At 39.9% G+C, this 23,364-nt stretch overlaps 1 long non-coding RNA gene across 5 annotated transcripts; it reads right to left on the bottom strand.

Annotated features, from left to right (window-relative positions):
* Positions 1 to 12,543: 12,543 nt before the first annotated feature.
* LOC128335842 (uncharacterized) lies at positions 12,544 to 22,529 on the bottom strand. Of its 5 annotated transcripts, none has more exons than XR_008311739.1 (6): positions 22,383 to 22,529; positions 16,110 to 16,881; positions 15,914 to 16,023; positions 13,749 to 15,336; positions 13,603 to 13,692; positions 12,544 to 13,424 (listed from the first exon to the last, which is right to left on the bottom strand). It is a non-coding gene; the product is annotated as an uncharacterized LOC128335842 (long non-coding RNA). The 5 variants fall into 5 exon arrangements; XR_008311737.1 differs by having other exon boundaries at positions 13,603 to 13,677; XR_008311738.1 differs by having other exon boundaries at positions 13,603 to 15,336; positions 16,110 to 16,201; positions 16,779 to 16,881.
* Between the last annotated feature and the right edge of the window lie 835 nt (positions 22,530 to 23,364).

Below are 23,364 nucleotides of genomic sequence, written 5' to 3'. Positions count from 1 at the left end.
AACCCTAACCCTAACCCTAACCCTAACCCTAACCCTAAACCTAACCTAACCCTATCCCCTACCTAACCCTAACCCTAACCCTAGTACCCTAACCCTACCCTAACCCGAACCCTAACCCTAACCCTAACCCTAACCCCTCTAACCCTAACCCTAACCCTAACCCTAACCTAACCCTAACCCTACCTATCCCTAAACCCTAACCTAACCCCTAACCAACCCTATCCCTAACCCTCATCAACCCTAACCCTAACCCTAACCCTAACCCTAACCCTAAACCCTAACCCTAACCCTAACCCTAACCCTAACCTAACCCTAACCAACCCCTAACCCAAACCCCTAACCCTAACCCCTAACCCTAACCCACCTAACCCCTAACCCCCTAACCCTAACCCCCCTAACCCCTAACCCTAAAAGTAAGAATCAAACCCTAAAAGTAAGAATCAAACCCTAAAAGTAAGAACAAACCCTAAAAGTAAGAATCAAACCCTAAAAGTAAGAATCAAACCCTAAAAGTAAGAATCAAACCCTAAAAGTAAGAATCAAACCTAAAAGTAAGAATCAAACCCTAAAAGTAAGAATCAAACCCTAAAAGTAAGAATCAAACCCTAAAAGTAAGAATCAAACCCTAAAAGTAAGAATCAAACCCTAAAAGTAAGAATCAAACCCTAAAAGTAAGAATCAAACCCTAAAAGTAAGAATCAAACCCTAAAAGTAAGAATCAAACCCTAAAAGTAAGAATCAAACCCTAAAAGTAAGAATCAAACCCTAAAAGTAAGAATCAAACCCTAAAAGTAAGAATCAAACCCTAAAAGTAAGAATCAACCCTAAAAGTAAGAATCAAACCCTAAAAGTAAGAATCAAACCCTAAAAGTAAGAATCAAACCCTAAAAGTAAGAATCAAACCCTAAAAGTAAGAATCAAACCCTAAAAGTAAGAATCAAACCCTAAAAGTAAGAATCAAACCCTAAAAGTAAGAATCAAACCCTAAAAGTAAGAATCAAACCCTAAAAGTAAGAATCAAACCCTAAAAGTAAGAATCAAACCCTAAAAGTAAGAATCAAACCCTAAAAGTAAGAATCAAACCCTAAAAGTAAGAATCAAACCCTAAAAGTAAGAATCAAACCCTAAAAGTAAGAATCAAACCCTAAAAGTAAGAATCAAACCCTAAAAGTAAGAATCAAACCCTAAAAGTAAGAATCAAACCCTAAAAGTAAGAATCAAACCCTAAAAGTAAGAATCAAACCCTAAAAGTAAGAATCAAACCCTAAAAGTAAGAATCAAACCCTAAAAGTAAGAATCAAACCCTAAAAGTAAGAATCAAACCCTAAAAGTAAGAATCAAACCCTAAAAGTAAGAATCAAACCCTAAAAGTAAGAATCAAACCCTAAAAGTAAGAATCAAACCCTAAAAGTAAGAATCAAACCCTAAAAGTAAGAATCAAACCCTAAAAGTAAGAATCAAACCCTAAAAGTAAGAATCAAACCCTAAAAGTAAGAATCAAACCCTAAAAGTAAGAATCAAACCCTAAAAGTAAGAATCAAACCCTAAAAGTAAGAATCAAACCCTAAAAGTAAGAATCAAACCCTAAAAGTAAGAATCAAACCCTAAAAGTAAGAATCAAACCCTAAAAGTAAGAATCAAACCCTAAAAGTAAGAATCAAACCCTAAAAGTAAGAATCAAACCCTAAAAGTAAGAATCAAACCCTAAAAGTAAGAATCAAACCCTAAAAGTAAGAATCAAACCCTAAAAGTAAGAATCAAACCCTAAAAGTAAGAATCAAACCCTAAAAGTAAGAATCAAACCCTAAAAGTAAGAATCAAACCCTAAAAGTAAGAATCAAACCCTAAAAGTAAGAATCAAACCCTAAAAGTAAGAATCAAACCCTAAAAGTAAGAATCAAACCCTAAAAGTAAGAATCAAACCCTAAAAGTAAGAATCAAACCCTAAAAGTAAGAATCAAACCCTAAAAGTAAGAATCAAACCCTAAAAGTAAGAATCAAACCCTAAAAGTAAGAATCAAACCCTAAAAGTAAGAATCAAACCCTAAAAGTAAGAATCAAACCCTAAAAGTAAGAATCAAACCCTAAAAGTAAGAATCAAACCCTAAAAGTAAGAATCAAACCCTAAAAGTAAGAATCAAACCCTAAAAGTAAGAATCAAACCCTAAAAGTAAGAATCAAACCCTAAAAGTAAGAATCAAACCCTAAAAGTAAGAATCAAACCCTAAAAGTAAGAATCAAACCCTAAAAGTAAGAATCAAACCCTAAAAGTAAGAATCAAACCCTAAAAGTAAGAATCAAACCCTAAAAGTAAGAATCAAACCCTAAAAGTAAGAATCAAACCCTAAAAGTAAGAATCAAACCCTAAAAGTAAGAATCAAACCCTAAAAGTAAGAATCAAACCCTAAAAGTAAGAATCAAACCCTAAAAGTAAGAATCAAACCCTAAAAGTAAGAATCAAACCCTAAAAGTAAGAATCAAACCCTAAAAGTAAGAATCAAACCCTAAAAGTAAGAATCAAACCCTAAAAGTAAGAATCAAACCCTAAAAGTAAGAATCAAACCCTAAAAGTAAGAATCAAACCCTAAAAGTAAGAATCAAACCCTAAAAGTAAGAATCAAACCCTAAAAGTAAGAATCAAACCCTAAAAGTAAGAATCAAACCCTAAAAGTAAGAATCAAACCCTAAAAGTAAGAATCAAACCCTAAAAGTAAGAATCAAACCCTAAAAGTAAGAATCAAACCCTAAAAGTAAGAATCAAACCCTAAAAGTAAGAATCAAACCCTAAAAGTAAGAATCAAACCCTAAAAGTAAGAATCAAACCCTAAAAGTAAGAATCAAACCCTAAAAGTAAGAATCAAACCCTAAAAGTAAGAATCAAACCCTAAAAGTAAGAATCAAACCCTAAAAGTAAGAATCAAACCCTAAAAGTAAGAATCAAACCCTAAAAGTAAGAATCAAACCCTAAAAGTAAGAATCAAACCCTAAAAGTAAGAATCAAACCCTAAAAGTAAGAATCAAACCCTAAAAGTAAGAATCAAACCCTAAAAGTAAGAATCAAACCCTAAAAGTAAGAATCAAACCCTAAAAGTAAGAATCAAACCCTAAAAGTAAGAATCAAACCCTAAAAGTAAGAATCAAACCCTAAAAGTAAGAATCAAACCCTAAAAGTAAGAATCAAACCCTAAAAGTAAGAATCAAACCCTAAAAGTAAGAATCAAACCCTAAAAGTAAGAATCAAACCCTAAAAGTAAGAATCAAACCCTAAAAGTAAGAATCAAACCCTAAAAGTAAGAATCAAACCCTAAAAGTAAGAATCAAACCCTAAAAGTAAGAATCAAACCCTAAAAGTAAGAATCAAACCCTAAAAGTAAGAATCAAACCCTAAAAGTAAGAATCAAACCCTAAAAGTAAGAATCAAACCCTAAAAGTAAGAATCAAACCCTAAAAGTAAGAATCAAACCCTAAAAGTAAGAATCAAACCCTAAAAGTAAGAATCAAACCCTAAAAGTAAGAATCAAACCCTAAAAGTAAGAATCAAACCCTAAAAGTAAGAATCAAACCCTAAAAGTAAGAATCAAACCCTAAAAGTAAGAATCAAACCCTAAAAGTAAGAATCAAACCCTAAAAGTAAGAATCAAACCCTAAAAGTAAGAATCAAACCCTAAAAGTAAGAATCAAACCCTAAAAGTAAGAATCAAACCCTAAAAGTAAGAATCAAACCCTAAAAGTAAGAATCAAACCCTAAAAGTAAGAATCAAACCCTAAAAGTAAGAATCAAACCCTAAAAGTAAGAATCAAACCCTAAAAGTAAGAATCAAACCCTAAAAGTAAGAATCAAACCCTAAAAGTAAGATCAAACCCTAAAAGTAAGAATCAAACCCTAAAAGTAAGAATCAAACCCTAAAAGTAAGAATCAAACCCTAAAAGTAAGAATCAAACCCTAAAAGTAAGAATCAAACCCTAAAAGTAAGAATCAAACCCTAAAAGTAAGAATCAAACCCTAAAAGTAAGAATCAAACCCTAAAAGTAAGAATCAAACCCTAAAAGTAAGAATCAAACCCTAAAAGTAAGAATCAAACCCTAAAAGTAAGAATCAAACCCTAAAAGTAAGAATCAAACCCTAAAAGTAAGAATCAAACCCTAAAAGTAAGAATCAAACCCTAAAAGTAAGAATCAAACCCTAAAAGTAAGAATCAAACCCTAAAAGTAAGAATCAAACCCTAAAAGTAAGAATCAAACCCTAAAAGTAAGAATCAAACCCTAAAAGTAAGAATCAAACCCTAAAAGTAAGAATCAAACCCTAAAAGTAAGAATCAAACCCTAAAAGTAAGAATCAAACCCTAAAAGTAAGAATCAAACCCTAAAAGTAAGAATCAAACCCTAAAAGTAAGAATCAAACCCTAAAAGTAAGAATCAAACCCTAAAAGTAAGAATCAAACCCTAAAAGTAAGAATCAAACCCTAAAAGTAAGAATCAAACCCTAAAAGTAAGAATCAAACCCTAAAAGTAAGAATCAAACCCTAAAAGTAAGAATCAAACCCTAAAAGTAAGAATCAAACCCTAAAAGTAAGAATCAAACCCTAAAAGTAAGAATCAAACCCTAAAAGTAAGAATCAAACCCTAAAAGTAAGAATCAAACCCTAAAAGTAAGAATCAAACCCTAAAAGTAAGAATCAAACCCTAAAAGTAAGAATCAAACCCTAAAAGTAAGAATCAAACCCTAAAAGTAAGAATCAAACCCTAAAAGTAAGAATCAAACCCTAAAAGTAAGAATCAAACCCTAAAAGTAAGAATCAAACCCTAAAAGTAAGAATCAAACCCTAAAAGTAAGAATCAAACCTAAAAGTAAGAATCAAACCCTAAAAGTAAGAATCAAACCCTAAAAGTAAGAATCAAACCCTAAAAGTAAGAATCAAACCCTAAAAGTAAGAATCAAACCCTAAAAGTAAGAATCAAACCCTAAAAGTAAGAATCAAACCCTAAAAGTAAGAATCAAACCCTAAAAGTAAGAATCAAACCCTAAAAGTAAGAATCAAACCCTAAAAGTAAGAATCAAACCCTAAAAGTAAGAATCAAACCCTAAAAGTAAGAATCAAACCCTAAAAGTAAGAATCAAACCCTAAAAGTAAGAATCAAACCCTAAAAGTAAGAATCAAACCCTAAAAGTAAGAATCAAACCCTAAAAGTAAGAATCAAACCCTAAAAGTAAGAATCAAACCCTAAAAGTAAGAATCAAACCCTAAAAGTAAGAATCAAACCCTAAAAGTAAGAATCAAACCCTAAAAGTAAGAATCAAACCCTAAAAGTAAGAATCAAACCCTAAAAGTAAGAATCAAACCCTAAAAGTAAGAATCAAACCCTAAAAGTAAGAATCAAACCCTAAAAGTAAGAATCAAACCCTAAAAGTAAGAATCAAACCCTAAAAGTAAGAATCAAACCCTAAAAGTAAGAATCAAACCCTAAAAGTAAGAATCAAACCCTAAAAGTAAGAATCAAACCCTAAAAGTAAGAATCAAACCCTAAAAGTAAGAATCAAACCCTAAAAGTAAGAATCAAACCCTAAAAGTAAGAATCAAACCCTAAAAGTAAGAATCAAACCCTAAAAGTAAGAATCAAACCCTAAAAGTAAGAATCAAACCCTAAAAGTAAGAATCAAACCCTAAAAGTAAGAATCAAACCCTAAAAGTAAGAATCAAACCCTAAAAGTAAGAATCAAACCCTAAAAGTAAGAATCAAACCCTAAAAGTAAGAATCAAACCCTAAAAGTAAGAATCAAACCCTAAAAGTAAGAATCAAACCCTAAAAGTAAGAATCAAACCCTAAAAGTAAGAATCAAACCCTAAAAGTAAGAATCAAACCCTAAAAGTAAGAATCAAACCCTAAAAGTAAGAATCAAACCCTAAAAGTAAGAATCAAACCCTAAAAGTAAGAATCAAACCCTAAAAGTAAGAATCAAACCCTAAAAGTAAGAATCAAACCCTAAAAGTAAGAATCAAACCCTAAAAGTAAGAATCAAACCCTAAAAGTAAGAATCAAACCCTAAAAGTAAGAATCAAACCCTAAAAGTAAGAATCAAACCCTAAAAGTAAGAATCAAACCCTAAAAGTAAGAATCAAACCCTAAAAGTAAGAATCAAACCCTAAAAGTAAGAATCAAACCTAAAAGTAAGAATCAAACCCTAAAAGTAAGAATCAAACCCTAAAAGTAAGAATCAAACCCTAAAAGTAAGAATCAAACCCTAAAAGTAAGAATCAAACCCTAAAAGTAAGAATCAAACCCTAAAAGTAAGAATCAAACCCTAAAAGTAAGAATCAAACCCTAAAAGTAAGAATCAAACCCCTAAAAGTAAGAATCAAACCCTAAAAGTAAGAATCAAACCCTAAAAGTAAGAATCAAACCCTAAAAGTAAGAATCAAACCCTAAAAGTAAGAATCAAACCCTAAAAGTAAGAATCAAACCCTAAAAGTAAGAATCAAACCCTAAAAGTAAGAATCAAACCCTAAAAGTAAGAATCAAACCCTAAAAGTAAGAATCAAACCCTAAAAGTAAGAATCAAACCCTAAAAGTAAGAATCAAACCCTAAAAGTAAGAATCAAACCCTAAAAGTAAGAATCAAACCCTAAAAGTAAGAATCAAACCCTAAAAGTAAGAATCAAACCCTAAAAGTAAGAATCAAACCCTAAAAGTAAGAATCAAACCCTAAAAGTAAGAATCAAACCCTAAAAGTAAGAATCAAACCCTAAAAGTAAGAATCAAACCCTAAAAGTAAGAATCAAACCCTAAAAGTAAGAATCAAACCCTAAAAGTAAGAATCAAACCCTAAAAGTAAGAATCAAACCCTAAAAGTAAGAATCAAACCCTAAAAGTAAGAATCAAACCCTAAAAGTAAGAATCAAACCCCTAAAAGTAAGAATCAAACCCTAAAAGTAAGAATCAAACCCTAAAAGTAAGAATCAAACCCTAAAAGTAAGAATCAAACCCTAAAAGTAAGAATCAAACCCTAAAAGTAAGAATCAAACCCTAAAAGTAAGAATCAAACCCTAAAAGTAAGAATCAAACCCTAAAAGTAAGAATCAAACCCTAAAAGTAAGAATCAAACCCTAAAAGTAAGAATCAAACCCTAAAAGTAAGAATCAAACCCTAAAAGTAAGAATCAAACCCTAAAAGTAAGAATCAAACCCTAAAAGTAAGAATCAAACCCTAAAAGTAAGAATCAAACCCTAAAAGTAAGAATCAAACCCTAAAAGTAAGAATCAAACCCTAAAAGTAAGAATCAAACCCTAAAAGTAAGAATCAAACCCTAAAAGTAAGAATCAAACCCTAAAAGTAAGAATCAAACCTAAAAGTAAGAATCAAACCCTAAAAGTAAGAATCAAACCCTAAAAGTAAGAATCAAACCCTAAAAGTAAGAATCAAACCCTAAAAGTAAGAATCAAACCCTAAAAGTAAGAATCAAACCCTAAAAGTAAGAATCAAACCCTAAAAGTAAGAATCAAACCCTAAAAGTAAGAATCAAACCCTAAAAGTAAGAATCAAACCCTAAAAGTAAGAATCAAACCCTAAAAGTAAGAATCAAACCCTAAAAGTAAGAATCAAACCCTAAAAGTAAGAATCAAACCCTAAAAGTAAGAATCAAACCCTAAAAGTAAGAATCAAACCCTAAAAGTAAGAATCAAACCCTAAAAGTAAGAATCAAACCCTAAAAGTAAGAATCAAACCCTAAAAGTAAGAATCAAACCCTAAAAGTAAGAATCAAACCCTAAAAGTAAGAATCAAACCCTAAAAGTAAGAATCAAACCCTAAAAGTAAGAATCAAACCCTAAAAGTAAGAATCAAACCCTAAAAGTAAGAATCAAACCCTAAAAGTAAGAATCAAACCCTAAAAGTAAGAATCAAACCCTAAAAGTAAGAATCAAACCCTAAAAGTAAGAATCAAACCCTAAAAGTAAGAATCAAACCCTAAAAGTAAGAATCAAACCCTAAAAGTAAGAATCAAACCCTAAAAGTAAGAATCAAACCCTAAAAGTAAGAATCAAACCCTAAAAGTAAGAATCAAACCCTAAAAGTAAGAATCAAACCCTAAAAGTAAGAATCAAACCCTAAAAGTAAGAATCAAACCCTAAAAGTAAGAATCAAACCCTAAAAGTAAGAATCAAACCCTAAAAGTAAGAATCAAACCCTAAAAGTAAGAATCAAACCCTAAAAGTAAGAATCAAACCCTAAAAGTAAGAATCAAACCCTAAAAGTAAGAATCAAACCCTAAAAGTAAGAATCAAACCCTAAAAGTAAGAATCAAACCCTAAAAGTAAGAATCAAACCCTAAAAGTAAGAATCAAACCCTAAAAGTAAGAATCAAACCCTAAAAGTAAGAATCAAACCCTAAAAGTAAGAATCAAACCCTAAAAGTAAGAATCAAACCCTAAAAGTAAGAATCAAACCCTAAAAGTAAGAATCAAACCCTAAAAGTAAGAATCAAACCCTAAAAGTAAGAATCAAACCCTAAAAGTAAGAATCAAACCCTAAAAGTAAGAATCAAACCCTAAAAGTAAGAATCAAACCCTAAAAGTAAGAATCAAACCCTAAAAGTAAGAATCAAACCCTAAAAGTAAGAATCAAACCCTAAAAGTAAGAATCAAACCCTAAAAGTAAGAATCAAACCCTAAAAGTAAGAATCAAACCCTAAAAGTAAGAATCAAACCCTAAAAGTAAGAATCAAACCCTAAAAGTAAGAATCAAACCCTAAAAGTAAGAATCAAACCCTAAAAGTAAGAATCAAACCCTAAAAGTAAGAATCAAACCCTAAAAGTAAGAATCAAACCCTAAAAGTAAGAATCAAACCCTAAAAGTAAGAATCAAACCCTAAAAGTAAGAATCAAACCCTAAAAGTAAGAATCAAACCCTAAAAGTAAGAATCAAACCCTAAAAGTAAGAATCAAACCCTAAAAGTAAGAATCAAACCCTAAAAGTAAGAATCAAACCCTAAAAGTAAGAATCAAACCCTAAAAGTAAGAATCAAACCCTAAAAGTAAGAATCAAACCCTAAAAGTAAGAATCAAACCCTAAAAGTAAGAATCAAACCCTAAAAGTAAGAATCAAACCCTAAAAGTAAGAATCAAACCCTAAAAGTAAGAATCAAACCCTAAAAGTAAGAATCAAACCCTAAAAGTAAGAATCAAACCCTAAAAGTAAGAATCAAACCCTAAAAGTAAGAATCAAACCCTAAAAGTAAGAATCAAACCCTAAAAGTAAGAATCAAACCCTAAAAGTAAGAATCAAACCCTAAAAGTAAGAATCAAACCCTAAAAGTAAGAATCAAACCCTAAAAGTAAGAATCAAACCCTAAAAGTAAGAATCAAACCCTAAAAGTAAGAATCAAACCCTAAAAGTAAGAATCAAACCCCTAAAAGTAAGAATCAAACCCTAAAAGTAAGAATCAAACCCTAAAAGTAAGAATCAAACCCTAAAAGTAAGAATCAAACCCTAAAAGTAAGAATCAAACCCTAAAAGTAAGAATCAAACCCTAAAAGTAAGAATCAAACCCTAAAAGTAAGAATCAAACCCTAAAAGTAAGAATCAAACCCTAAAAGTAAGAATCAAACCCTAAAAGTAAGAATCAAACCCTAAAAGTAAGAATCAAACCCTAAAAGTAAGAATCAAACCCTAAAAGTAAGAATCAAACCCTAAAAGTAAGAATCAAACCCTAAAAGTAAGAATCAAACCCTAAAAGTAAGAATCAAACCCTAAAAGTAAGAATCAAACCCTAAAAGTAAGAATCAAACCCTAAAAGTAAGAATCAAACCCTAAAAGTAAGAATCAAACCCTAAAAGTAAGAATCAAACCCTAAAAGTAAGAATCAAACCCTAAAAGTAAGAATCAAACCCTAAAAGTAAGAATCAAACCCTAAAAGTAAGAATCAAACCCTAAAAGTAAGAATCAAACCCTAAAAGTAAGAATCAAACCCTAAAGTAAGAATCAAACCCTAAAAGTAAGAATCAAACCCTAAAAGTAAGAATCAAACCCTAAAAGTAAGAATCAAACCCTAAAAGTAAGAATCAAACCCTAAAAGTAAGAATCAAACCCTAAAAGTAAGAATCAAACCCTAAAAGTAAGAATCAAACCCTAAAAGTAAGAATCAAACCCTAAAAGTAAGAATCAAACCCTAAAAGTAAGAATCAAACCCTAAAAGTAAGAATCAAACCCTAAAGTAAGAATCAAACCCTAAAAGTAAGAATCAAACCCTAAAAGTAAGAATCAAACCCTAAAAGTAAGAATCAAACCCTAAAAGTAAGAATCAAACCCTAAAAGTAAGAATCAAACCCTAAAGTAAGAATCAAACCCTAAAAGTAAGAATCAAACCCTAAAAGTAAGAATCAAACCCTAAAAGTAAGAATCAAACCCTAAAAGTAAGAATCAAACCCTAAAAGTAAGAATCAAACCCTAAAAGTAAGAATCAAACCCTAAAAGTAAGAATCAAACCCTAAAAGTAAGAATCAAACCCTAAAAGTAAGAATCAAACCCTAAAAGTAAGAATCAAACCCTAAAAGTAAGAATCAAACCCTAAAAGTAAGAATCAAACCCTAAAAGTAAGAATCAAACCCTAAAAGTAAGAATCAAACCCTAAAAGTAAGAATCAAACCCTAAAAGTAAGATCTATCAAACCCTAAAAGTAAGAATCAAACCCTAAAAGTAAGAATCAAACCCCTAAAAGTAAGAATCAAACCCTAAAAGTAAGAATCAAACCCTAAAAGTAAGAAATCAAACCCTAAAAGTAAGAATCAAACCCTAAAAGTAGATCAACCTAGAGAATCAAACCCTAAAAGTAAGAATCAAACCCTAAAAGTAAGAATCAAACCCTAAAAGTAAGAATCATGTTTTCACCTCCCAACACTCCAGACATTGATCTTTTCTTTTGAAGTTCAGGGGAAAGGTTCTTGACACACATGCATGTTTAAGTTAGAGTATCTTTGCAGCTCCATTTTAGCAGTACAACTTTGATCCTTGGCCAGAGAATGAACTGCAAGGCATAGTCCTCCCGTCAGTTAATACATGAACCCCCCACTACCCAAGAGGGAAAACCTAACCAAGCAATGAAGTATTGTCACACCTGTCAGTGTGCTGATTATCTGAGCTCACAGCACATTCCACTGGATGACTGCATGTGTTGCAACTGCAACAACCTTCCTTCTGCTTTGCACAGGAATGAGAGTCCACTGGCAGATCTTCTAATGTGACAGTGAAAACTTACCTCACTCCTACAGGATTTGGTCCAGCTATGTACTTCTCTGAAGCTGCATAATGCTGCTGGAAAATCAACATGGAAGTGCACATTTCCAAGCAACACTATTTCTCACCCACTTTAGGAAGAACCAGGAGCAACATTATTTGAAAGTTCTTATATGACAACTTTTCCTTTGACCACACTTCAAAAGATCTCCAACAGTAAAGCTCAGCAGTTTTGGAGTAGGTGTCAAACAAGGGTAAAGCTGAAATACAGTGAGCTCTTTCCATTTCATAATCATACACCTCTGGCAGTGGAGATAATTTGCTATGGATCCCTAGAAGACACACATTCAAGCAGTGAGAGTTGCATTCCAGGGCACACCCTTGGCTGGGAAGCTCTCATTAGCATTCTGAAAGATACACAAGGTGGAACCAGTGGATCAACTCCCATCTTCTAATTGAGAGATAGGCTACCTTCCAGCACTCTCAGTCTGTCAGGAATTGCACAAGATACTTTAACAGAATCTATAATGTTTAAGACTCCAGAGTCCTGACATCTCCCTCTGGAAGCAGGAGGCTGAACTTTCTTCCTGCCCTAGATATTTATAGAAACTCACCAGCCAAGACTCTGACAGCAGACAAGGGAAATTGATCACCTGTTTAACAAGCAAGGATCCACTGTTAGGAAGTGACAAAGCAGCTGAGGACCGTGAACATTTTGACAGGAGGCTCTGGAGCATGCCAGAGTGAAGATAACCATCTTGACTGCAAGTCAACCAACCACTCCTCCCATGCCCCCACCCTAAAAACAAAAACATTTCCCTCCCCAAGAATCCAGCCAATCAAGCGAGAGTCAGGAGACTGAGTGGATAGACAAGAACCTCAGAGCACACCGCTGCTGTCAGAGGCAGGTGAGGAGCAGTGAGACGGCAGGTAGGCTTTGACAACTGTCAAGCCACCATGACTGGCTTGTCAGTCGCAGAGGAGGCCACACTAAGCAGCAGCAGCCACCGTAGTGGGAGGCAGAGGACACCAGTCAGAATAGAAACAGACTCAGTAGGACAGGTAAAGAGGGAGGAGGAGCAACAGCGACCGGGACCATGCTCCCAAATAAGGAAGAACAGAATTCAAGTGATGGTTGTAACATGTAGAGACAGAAGAGAGAAGAGAAATGAAGCATCAGATACATCAGCAAGAACACCAAAGGAAAGCCAATGAATAGACCGACAGAGGCAGTCAGCAGGAGCCGGTAGGGTAAATGAAGCCATTTCTAAAAAGGGTGGAAGAAGGCAAAGAAAGAAATTCCAGGAACAATTCAAATCAACTAAAACCTTCAGATACACATCTTTATTACAGTCAAAGACCAGGAAGTTAAAGCCACATCTACTTTAAAAGCTTGGGTGAAGAAATGTGTCCAATGTCTTAAGTAGTCTGAGATGGGGAGGCTCTGATTTCTGCAGGGAATGGATTCCAGAGTCTCAGCGTAGCCCCAGACAAGGCCCATCCCTCAGTGGCAGCTGGTGCTTCCTCAGACCGGGGGGGGGGGATGCTAGGCAGGGCAGGTGATGGATAGAGTCACAGGTACTCTCACTTGGTGGAAGACTAGATCCAGTGTGCCTCTTGGGGGAACGCCCTCCCTCTTTATAAGCCCCAGGGGCACAGCGTCTCTCCTCTCACAGGAGACTCCAAGACAACACTGATGTAGTTAGTGGCCGGAGAGGCAGATTATCAGGTACTCAGGAAAGGAAGACCACAATGCTGACCAAGGCAGCAGAGCCAAGGCTGAGCAGTGTCCATCTTCTGGCTGTCCCGGCTGGGCAAGAGGGGTGCGAGGCTGAAGGAAAGTGTCAGTCCATTCGAAGCAGGCAAAGTCAGAGTTTGAGTGTCAGGAGCGGAGACATCCAAGAGCAGGGGACAGGAATGGGAAGCAAGACATCCTGCAAGGTGCTTCTGCCAACAGTGCAGGCGAAGAGAAGCCTCAATACAGAGCCAGCTACAACACAGGCAAGGGGTTTTTGAGGGCGTCCACACTGGCCTGTGAGTCATCTCGGTCAGAGCTGGGTTCGTGACAAGATCCAAACGTCAAGCATGTCTGCCACCAGTCACAGAGGTTTCTTGTGTCCGAGAATCGTGTTGCACCTGAGGCTGAGGCTGTGGCTGCACCGATCGTTTCTGCCACTTCTGCAGCTGCTCCTCTGCAACTAAGAAGCAATGGACAGAGAGGGTACATCTGTCAGATGGCAATGAATACTTATCTCTTCTCAAGAGTGCCCCAAACCATTTAGATTGAGAAATAAAGTTTTTAAAAATGGATTCCTGTCCCCATAGGGCCCACAATCTAAACACTCAGGAGTTCCAAACCATGTCAATCATACCTACCATCGGGCACAGAGAAGATGCCCCTACTGATTGAGACCCTGGTACTGCTTCTTTCCACACCTTCAGAGCCTGCTCCTGCAAAACAGATGTCTACAATGCTCATGTCACAACAGTGAAGACCCAACACTACCTGTAGAAATCCTTACCATCACCACCAGCAGGGAGGAGCTTTCCAGCAGTCTAGCTGATCCTGCTGCTCCCAAGACTGGGATGCCATCACATCTTCTTTCTGCTCAGACTCAGAAAGCAAAGCATAGAGAGGCTTAGACAAAGACATGTGGCTTTACAGCTCCCAACTAGAAACCCAAGGGGTGGAGCATTGTGTTGTTCACACTGTTCTCTCAGCCTGATGCCACCTGTGGGCCTCCTGGATGTAGCACCAAAACAGAAATGCAATATCAGAAACATCGTCCATACTGTAGTGGAAAATCATATTAGCAGTCGCAAAGACAGCTGCAGAAACCCCACAATAAATTTGATACCATGAGGGGGAAAAGTAGAGCTTGCCCTTCTTAGGGGTAATGTATCTGGTCCAGCCATAAGCAGCGCTCCCTTTTTCTTCAGGGGAGGCCCACAAAGAAGGAGGCCTGTCATCCAGTGCCTCAGTTGGCCACCCAAGGCACTGCTGAGAAGCCCCTTCTGTTGCTGAGCCCATAACTAATTTAGTAGCCCAATTATGTGGTATGTCCACAGATAATTGTGAATAATGGTGTTCAATTTGCAGAGAAGTCCTTTCCCAAAAGGTTTACAGAAGTGCTGTCACATTACAAACACATTTTCACATACAAGAGCCCAACCTACGCAGAGGCGGGTTGTGAGACTGTGAGGTACTATGGACCTTTCTCACTGCATTGTCAGTAACATTCAGTCAAACATACTGTGCCAATATTTACTGGAGGATCAACAACATTTCCCTTTACAGAACAAGACACAGACAACCAACAAGAAGCCAGTTCCAAAAGTGCTCCGCTGAGTTAACATGTTGGGGCCCTGGGAGTTTTCATCACGGCTGGCCACTGCGCCAAGGCCCCATGGCTGATGGACATCATGGGCACTCCTTTTCCTCTCCTTTGTTTCCCCTGTGAACTGGCTGATCACAATAATGGCAACCGTTTGAGCTCATGGCTGGTTAGCCTGGGGACAGAACTTAGCCTTCGCCGCCTCACTCCGTTCTTGGCCTGCTTCTTTGTCCGACTGAAGTTCCTCCCAAGCTGCATGGATGTGCCCCGTGCTGTAAGCTGCGAGCTGGTGCTCACCACTACCCCAGTTGTTCTGACTGGCTGAGTTTTTTCTTGGTATGCGCTGGTATCCAGTTACAGAGCTGGGCTCCCGGATCCAAAGAGAGGGGCTGGAGCAGTTTTTTCACTAAGAAAGAGTGTCTCGCTTTGGAAGACACAGATTTTTCTTTGAGGAAAAAGATGAGCTTGTAGCCATATTCTTCAGAGGGAGTCTTCAAAGTCAAAGAGGGGGAGACCCAGCATGAGGGTCAAGGCAGATGGCAGCAGGGTGGCCTTATGCTTCACTCCTGGCTGAGGGAGTCCAAGGGGCTGGCTGAACAGGCTGAAGTTGCAGGTTAGGATTTATTGGTTTGTGGTGGTGGTGGTGGTGAGGACAACGTGCCACCCATCCAACAAATCGCAGGGAGAGGCAAACCTTTGCTACCAATTCCCTAGCCAGCTGCAGCCCCATGACAGAAGGAAAAGAGTGCACCAGCGTGGGCAAAGAGGGCAGGGCCTGTGCAGAGAGAAGCAGAGTCACCAAGAGCTGTGGCGTAGCAAGTGCGGTTGCCATCCTGATCACCCCCTTCACCGCTGCCCACCTCCTCATCCGACAGGTACCAGACATCCATTTGTCTTGGGAGATTCAGGTGCAGATAGCTCCTGAGGTGCAACAGCATCTTAGGATCAAAGCTTCCAGTGCTAGGAAACTAAACCATCTGGCTCCACTTCTGCATGTACTGGGTAGATCAAGTGCCATAGCATTGGCACACAAATCCAACTGGAGAGTCTGTCCCTGGACACTTTGATTTCCACCTATCGTCACTCTGTGGTGTTCCCCAAGACTGACAAGTAGGCCGAGGCTCCATGCAGTCCACCAGCCGGAAACAACCAGACACTTAGCCTATCAGCTGGCAGATCGGGCTGTGATGGTGTGAAGTGTCCCTCAACCCAGAAACACAAGTGATAATTTGTGTTTGGCATCAGTGGCCATTCAGAGAACTAGTTCACCATCTCACTCGATACAGCAGCATACTAAATGTGTGCAAAAGGCATAACCCAAAAATGGTTATTACATTCATAACAGCACTTACATTTATTGCCAACTATCGACGTGCACAGGCCTGGACCAGCTAGAACCTGGTTTTCCTTCATCATGGACCACACGAATTCTTCCCATCACTTCCAAGGCTGCCCTGCAGAACTGACAGGCAAATGGAGACAGATGAGCCTAGTATGCCCATGCTACAAGAGCAAGCGCCAAGCATGACAAAGAAGAACAAGACATACCACCAGGAGCCGACTGCCAGAGAGAGAGAGAGAGAGAGCTGCTGAGGGAGGCACCGTGGTCTTGCTTCTTTCAACCCCTTCAAAGCCTGCTCCTGCAAAAGAGACCAAGGTTACGTCCATGGTATGTGTGCCACAAGAGAGAGATCTAAACACTTCCAGTCAAAATACATATTAACAGTGGCAGGGAGGAGCAGAGCTGGTTTCTGGCATTCTAGATGATCGTGCTGCTGCCAGGGCTGGGCCTGTGCTAGTTCTTCTCTCTGCCCCTTCCGGGGCTCCTCCTGAAAAACAGAGGCTGTTGTGTCCATCATGGATGCTGCACAAACCAAGTTCAGGACACTGTCAGTAAAAGTCTCTACCACAAGCTGCATCATGAGCATTTCACTTTATTGGCTGGGCAGTGGGTTTGTTTATCGGGGCTTTGGATTAGTTGGTTTATTGGGGCTTTGGGTTAATTGGTTGTGGTGGTTTATTTGGGAGGCTTCAGGTTTATAAGTTGGTTTATTGGGGCTTTAGGTTTATTTATAGTGGCTTGGGTCTCTTGGTTGAATTATTTATTGGGTGTATTGGTTGTGGCAGTTTCTTGGGGCATGTTGGAGCATTTCCTTGTAACCTTCCATGGATACTTAGATCAGCAAGTGCAGCATATCCAATCTCTTCAATACATACAATGCAGAGAGTTGAAGACATTCACGGCAGCATTCTAGAGCCAGGTGCTGCTCCCGAGAGGGGACTGCGGTACTGCTTCTTTGCTCACCATCGAAGGCTGCTCCTGCCAAAGAGATGGAGGTTACAGCTATGAAACACATGCAGACTTAACAGGCATAAACCGTGCTGGGGCACAAGTAACCACTTGCACACTAAAGACGACTGGGACCAAGAATGGCCACTCCCCTTTTGAATTACCAAAATGCAAGCAGTTACTCACATCTGCCTATAATGCTCATCTGAACGCCAGTTCTGGCAAGGCTGGAGGGGCTGGTGCACCACACAGAGAGGCAACAGTATGGCCTGAGGGTTGGGGCGGTAATAGCTAACTTGGTTATGGAACTCTGCTTATGGGGGTTACTGGAGAGCCAGGGTGGTATAGTGGTTAGGGTTGTTGTGAGGAGAAACTTAAGTATGCAGTACACTGTTCTGGGCTCCTTGGAGGAAGAGCAGGATATGAAATGTAAAAATAAAATAAAAAATACTGGCCCTTGCCTACCCACAGGGCCATAGACAAGGAAAGGCTTTTAGTGCCACTAAGCTATCTTCTCCCTAGTCCACAACAGAGAATTGGCTTGCTTCACCCACTGCCAGAAGTTGACCTTGCTCTCAAGATCAGGACGCACACACACACACCCCTTACCTCTCTGCAGAACAGCACAGGAGGCCATCCTTGTCCTCCCAGGTTCTCATGGAGGGAACTTCCAGTCTTTCAAGGCAAAATACTACAGCCACCTATGGAGGGAGAAGCACTTTGTCCCTTTGGGTCATTTGAGCTTCTCTGCAGGAGGAATAAAGGCTCCTGATCTGGTTTTTGGCAGCAGCACTCTAAGTGAAGGCAAGTCTGGGACATAAATGACAAACTGAAAAGTGGGGAGCCTTTAAAAGCTACACAGGAAGGCACCTGCAGTACAGTTATTATTCGATTTCTATACCACCCTTCCAAAAATGGCTCAGGGCGGTTTACACAGAGAAATAACAAATAAATAAGATGGAACCCTGTCTCCAAAGGGCTCACATTCTAAAAAGAAACATAAGATAGACCCCAGCTACAGCCACTGGAGGTCCTGTGCTGGGGGTGGATAGGGCCAGTTACTCTCCCCCTGCTAAATAAAGAGAATCACCACGGTAAAAGGTGCCTCTTTGCCCAGTTAGCAGGGGTCAGTTCTCCTTCCCTGCATCCCAACAGACATTTATTCCAATGCTTGTATAGGCAAAGAAGGACAGTTGTCCTCTGCAGAACTCACTCATGAGACCCCCATCTCTGCTGCAAGCCTTGGGGCCATCTGAAGGATCCCAAGTGGGCACCACTTGGAAAAGCAGAACACTTGGCTACCAGCCTAGGGCCCCATCCCCAGAACTCCCTGAAAAGAGACAAGCTTTTTTGAACTGGGTAACTCCCGATTCTAACCTGACATACAAAGTGAAGGCCTATGAGCATGTAGACTGTGCTTTAGTACACAGTACAGTTGAGAGCTTTTTAGTGTTGGGACTTTTTAGTGCAGGGTTACAGCCCTACGTTCTGACCTGGGCCAATAAGGATGTAACATGGGGGAGCACGAGAAAGTCCTGGTTTGTTCTAGCTTTAAGTACTAGATTCAAGAGATCAGCAGTATGACCACCAACACCCCTTCAATGGAAAATGCTACAAAGGGAGCAACAAATCAGTGTTAGCTGCTGATTTGGGGGCAAACTAGAAAGATTGTTCTCTTGCTAGATCAGAGTCCTACATTTGAGACATGCAGTGACTGGCCCAGGGTAGCTTAGTAAATCCCATGCCTGAATTGGTATATGGGCCCAGTGCTGTGCAGTTCTCAAGATATTGTGCCACACTGGTCCAGCATCCACAAACCCCTGAAAGCAAAGACAAGGCAGAGCTTCATTAAGCACCCAGAAAACTGAGCCAGATGTTTTAACCCAATTACCCAGCCTTTCAGAATTTAGGACAGGCACCAATCCCCAGAGCAATACACAGACATCCACACCTTTGTGGCTTTTGCAGTGAACACTGCACTGCTTCATGGCCAAGCTCTGGTGCTACCAGGCTGCCAGTGGATTTTGACTCTCACAAACTGGGATGGGAGAAGAGTTGTCCTGCACCTTGTCCCTTGATGTTAGGAAGCAGCAGAGACAACCAGAGGAGTAGCAGACTGCAGCATTTCTGAGCTTAGACTGACAGGCTGGTGAACACACACACGCACCTACTGCAAACCAGCTACAGCTGCACTGCCCGCCCTCCCTCTGAGGCCAAGACTTTTGTCTGCCTTACAGCAACAGGTTCTGCTATGTCCTGATGCTAACTGAGCACCCAGTCAATGTAGTAGAACTAAGTCATTCCAGTCGAAAGAGTGTTGGGAGCATGGTATGAAAATGCACTACTGGTCTCAGGCATCCCGAGTTCACAAGACAGGATAAAGAGAGCTATGCAGACCTGGCTATCCTGTCCTTCCTCTAGGCAGTCCACAATCCTCACAAGATCCCTGTTAAGCGGGCTGGGCAGGAGCCACTGGCCCAGGTTAACCCAGTGAGTGTCATGGCTGAAGGGGTCTCCCCACTCCTACGCCACCACCAAGCAGCTGCCTCAATCCCATCCATTAACTGGTTAAAGTTAAGCCAAGAACACAAGCCAACACCACCAAGCAGCTCTTTGGAAAAAGCCACTGAAAAAAACAGAGGAAAGGAAGGAGCACATAACTATGTTTGGGAACAGAAGCAAACCCAAGAGGGCCAAATGGCACTGACCACCCGAGCCACACCACCACACTTGCAAACACACCTAGACTGGAGCTGCACTGGGCTCCTCCCCGCTTCCCCATCCCATCTCCAGCTGAACGCTTCTTGCTAGAGGCCCTCTGCAGCTTAAAGCCACAGTCTCCTATTCTGCAGCTGGAGTGACATCCAGACTATGAGACTCTATAGGACTACTCTAGAACAGCAGTCTGGGGGTGTAGCTAGCCACTGGGCAAGATGGCTGCTTAGCCCAAAAGCTCTTTCCCATGCCAGGATTTATATAAGAACTCAGCAGGCCCAACTGTTAGCAGCAATACTAAAACAGAACAAGCTGTGTGATAAACAAGTCACATGGTTACTAAAATGGAACCTAAACGTTTACGTTGAAAGCAAAACAGCAGTAGCAGCAAAGAGCCTGCCAAGCAGCATGATGGCCTCCAAAATGGCAACAGCAGGAAAATCACAATTGAACAAGGATACAGCTGATCACAATGCTGTGCAAGATCCTGACTTAGCAATCCTTGGGGCAATGATAAAAAAAACTATCAGCACTGTGGGCCACGGCACTGAAACCCTTAGAAGACTAATGCATCAGGAAAAGGATCACCAGTTTAGCTAAGTGAGTCAGTGATGCATTAGATTCCAGTTATGCATCTATAAAATTAAGGGGGATAACTCCCAGCAGTGGGTGGGAATGGAAACATCTCCTGAACAGACAATGCTGCCATCAGAATAGTAGAGAGTTATAAGGCAATCAATCAATCCTTAGCTCAAAGGCACAACGTGTATGGGGGAAATGGCTTAACAACCCAGTGCCACCTTTACCACCTCTATCACACAGCATCTTCTGATCCCTCAAAATAGATCAATTTAAAGGAGGGGGGAAATGAGAACTCTACATAGCTAAGGACAAAGGTGAACAGACTCATTCACAGCTGAAAAATAATGCAGATGAGGTTAACTGTAACCAATTCAGTTTATGTCCAATCAATCTGTAGGATCACAAGCACTCAGGCATCCGATTTTACAGATCACACAAAACCAAGAAGATGATCGCTAGTATTTATGGTTTACTTAAATACTCCCTTAATTGGGCTGAAAGCTGTAAAGGAATTAGACTTAAGACAAGTTTATCCTTGTTGGTCTCTGGTTCAACATTTATCATGCAAAATCAACCTCTGCCACAGTGCCAGAAAATACTTTAACATTAACTCATCATTGGCATTTGCCACTTTGCAGCTCAGTAGAATATACCAATACTGGGATACAACTTACAGCCAGATCCCCAACTAGCTTTACTAGGGGTACAGTCAGAAGATGATGCAGTTAATTATGAAGTCTTCTTGGCCTATAGTTCAACACTGGCCAGAACAGAAGAGCCCTATCACTTGAAAAATCCAGTATTGCCCTCCACAGAGCAACAGTACATATGTCTGGGATATTGCACTGACATACAAGTTAATAAAGCTTCAACTTTCTCGAGGGCCTTCCACCTCAGATTATTGCATTAGCCACTGGTATCCTCTTGCAACATATAGAATCATGCATATGTCCTTCATGGTTCTACTAGACATTTCACATTTTGGAAAGCTGAAATAGGCATATTTTGGAGCAGGAAAGGCCTGATTTCTCTGGCTTCTGGGAGAACTCAAAGCAAGTGGAGGCAAACCTGGACATCTGACTCATTTCTCTGCTGATTCTTGGGCTGAAGTGATCAGATCCTCTACTTCACACAACCCTTGCAGCTAAACCCAAGAGTGAAACTCCTGGCTTCCTAACAACAAGTCTCCCTGTTGGCTGAAGCTAATGAGCAGGCACCTGGAATTGACCCTTCAAGAGCAAGTGCCAGCTCCAAGTGGGAGCCCTGTGAGCACAGGCAGAGGGGAGATAGTTCTCCGAGGCACTTTTTCCTTGACAAGCACAGAGGACTTCAGTAATGTCCTGCACAAGCAAAACAAATCCTTACATGCTCTCTCAACCAACATTAGGCAAAGAAGCAAGGCAGCTGAGATCACAGACTATTGGAGCAGTTCAGGGCTGGTGTGAAGTGAGCCCATGGCTCTTTAATTCAGCCATACTCCTGAGAAGACATCACAGCCGGCCTCCCCTTCTCCTGCACAGGCCCATCAGGAAAGATACCCCAAGGACCCAAGCAAGCTCTTTGCCTTTAGACTGGAGATCTACCCTGATGTGTTAAGACAAGATTTGGCCAGTCTGGACCAGAGACCGAGGTGGGGAAGCTGCCCGCTCCAATCCTGCAAGTCACTGTGACTGAAGATGGAAGGTCGGCTTCCCTTTCAGAATCGATGGCCCTGCAGCAACACTCAGCCAGCCCACCAGGTACAACAAGCCTTTCCCCCTTACTGTAGGAGGAGATTTACTCCGACTATGGGGAACAGGAACGGAGCTGGCAGGCTAAGATGTTCTTCTCTTGACTTAGCTGGCAGGCCCGCTCTTGCTGATCCTGGGGCGTCTTCTCATGGCTAGACCCAGGTAGGGCTGCCCTACTGGCATAGAGCCAGTCATGAGAATGACCTTTGTGGCTGGACTAAAGAGTGGGGGGAACTGAAGAAACACCAGTACTTCAGTTTTTCTAGGACAGAAGCTTTAAATACTAAACTCAGTCAGAGAAGTTTAGTGTTGGAGCTTCTAAGTAGGCAACAATGTTCTACTCCAGTATCATGCCATGTCCAATAAAGACATTTTACGAGGCAGGAACAGGGGGAGTGCCAGTCAACATAAAACCAGCAACCCCTTCAACAGGGTGGAGGAACCAGATAAAGCAGAGACTCAATAGGATCAGCCCTTTTAAAAGTAACTTAGAAATATAATTACCTTGCAGGATCAGTGAAGAGATCTTGTGTTCTCTGTCTTGCAATAAAAGCCAGCTAGTCAACTGCTTCAGAAGAATCCTCAAGCCAGACTCCAACCCTCCCTGAGCTGGCTCAGGCTCACTGCTGACCACCACAAGCTCTGTGGCAGAACTGCTGAAGTTGTGATGCACCACTGTGGAGGGAGAGCTTATGTACTCATTGAAAGGCCCGCCCCTTCCTCAGTTTAGCCCTACTCCCGAGGAGGCCTCAGCAGACAGGAAGGGGCGGGGCTATGACTCTTTATAAACCCTCAGTCAGTTCACAGGCTCCCTTTGCTGCTCCAGCAACTCCACTGGAGTAGACCTGTTAGGAGGAAAGCTGGTCTTGATCAACCAGGTAAGGTCTCTGTGTTTGCTCTAATCTGTTGTGTTGATCCTTTTGCTGCCAGGACTGATGGGGAAGGAAGAGGGAGCAGAAGCCCTGCTGAGTGTGTGGAGTCCCAGGGCTCTTCTGAGGGGCAGTATTGGGGATCTAGTATCTAAGTAAGGGGTGGACTTACCTTTTAATAGGTTTCCAGATGCAGTCTGCCGCCAGTCAATGGAATAGTCTGCTGTATGTGTCTGAATTAATTTCGAAGAGATGGAATTGGTTTAAAAGTTAGATGTATTATCTGAAGTGGGTAATTCAGAGGACTGTAAATTAGGATAAAACTTTTCAAACTTTCTGGAGAGGTCTACGGAGCAAACCATTCATTTGGCATGGTTTGTGGATGGAATCAATCTGATGGCTTTGGACTGCCTTTTCTTGCTTATGCACTTAGCTAGAACTTTGCTTGCTTTAGCACCTCTTTCATAATTTGCCAAAGAAAGAGTAGCTGTTTTCTAATAGAGTGTGATTCTAATAGGAGGTTCGGCTTTATTTCTTTATGTTCAGCATATATGTTTTTGCTTGGTTTATTATTATAATATTCTTATTTTTTACAGTTCTGGAGCCTGGAAGTGTAT

The sequence above is a fragment of the Hemicordylus capensis genome, chromosome 12 (assembly GCF_027244095.1).
Source record: "Hemicordylus capensis ecotype Gifberg chromosome 12, rHemCap1.1.pri, whole genome shotgun sequence".
Lineage (NCBI taxonomy): Eukaryota > Metazoa > Chordata > Lepidosauria > Squamata > Cordylidae > Hemicordylus > Hemicordylus capensis.
This window is presented reverse-complemented; position numbering and strand designations above follow the sequence as displayed.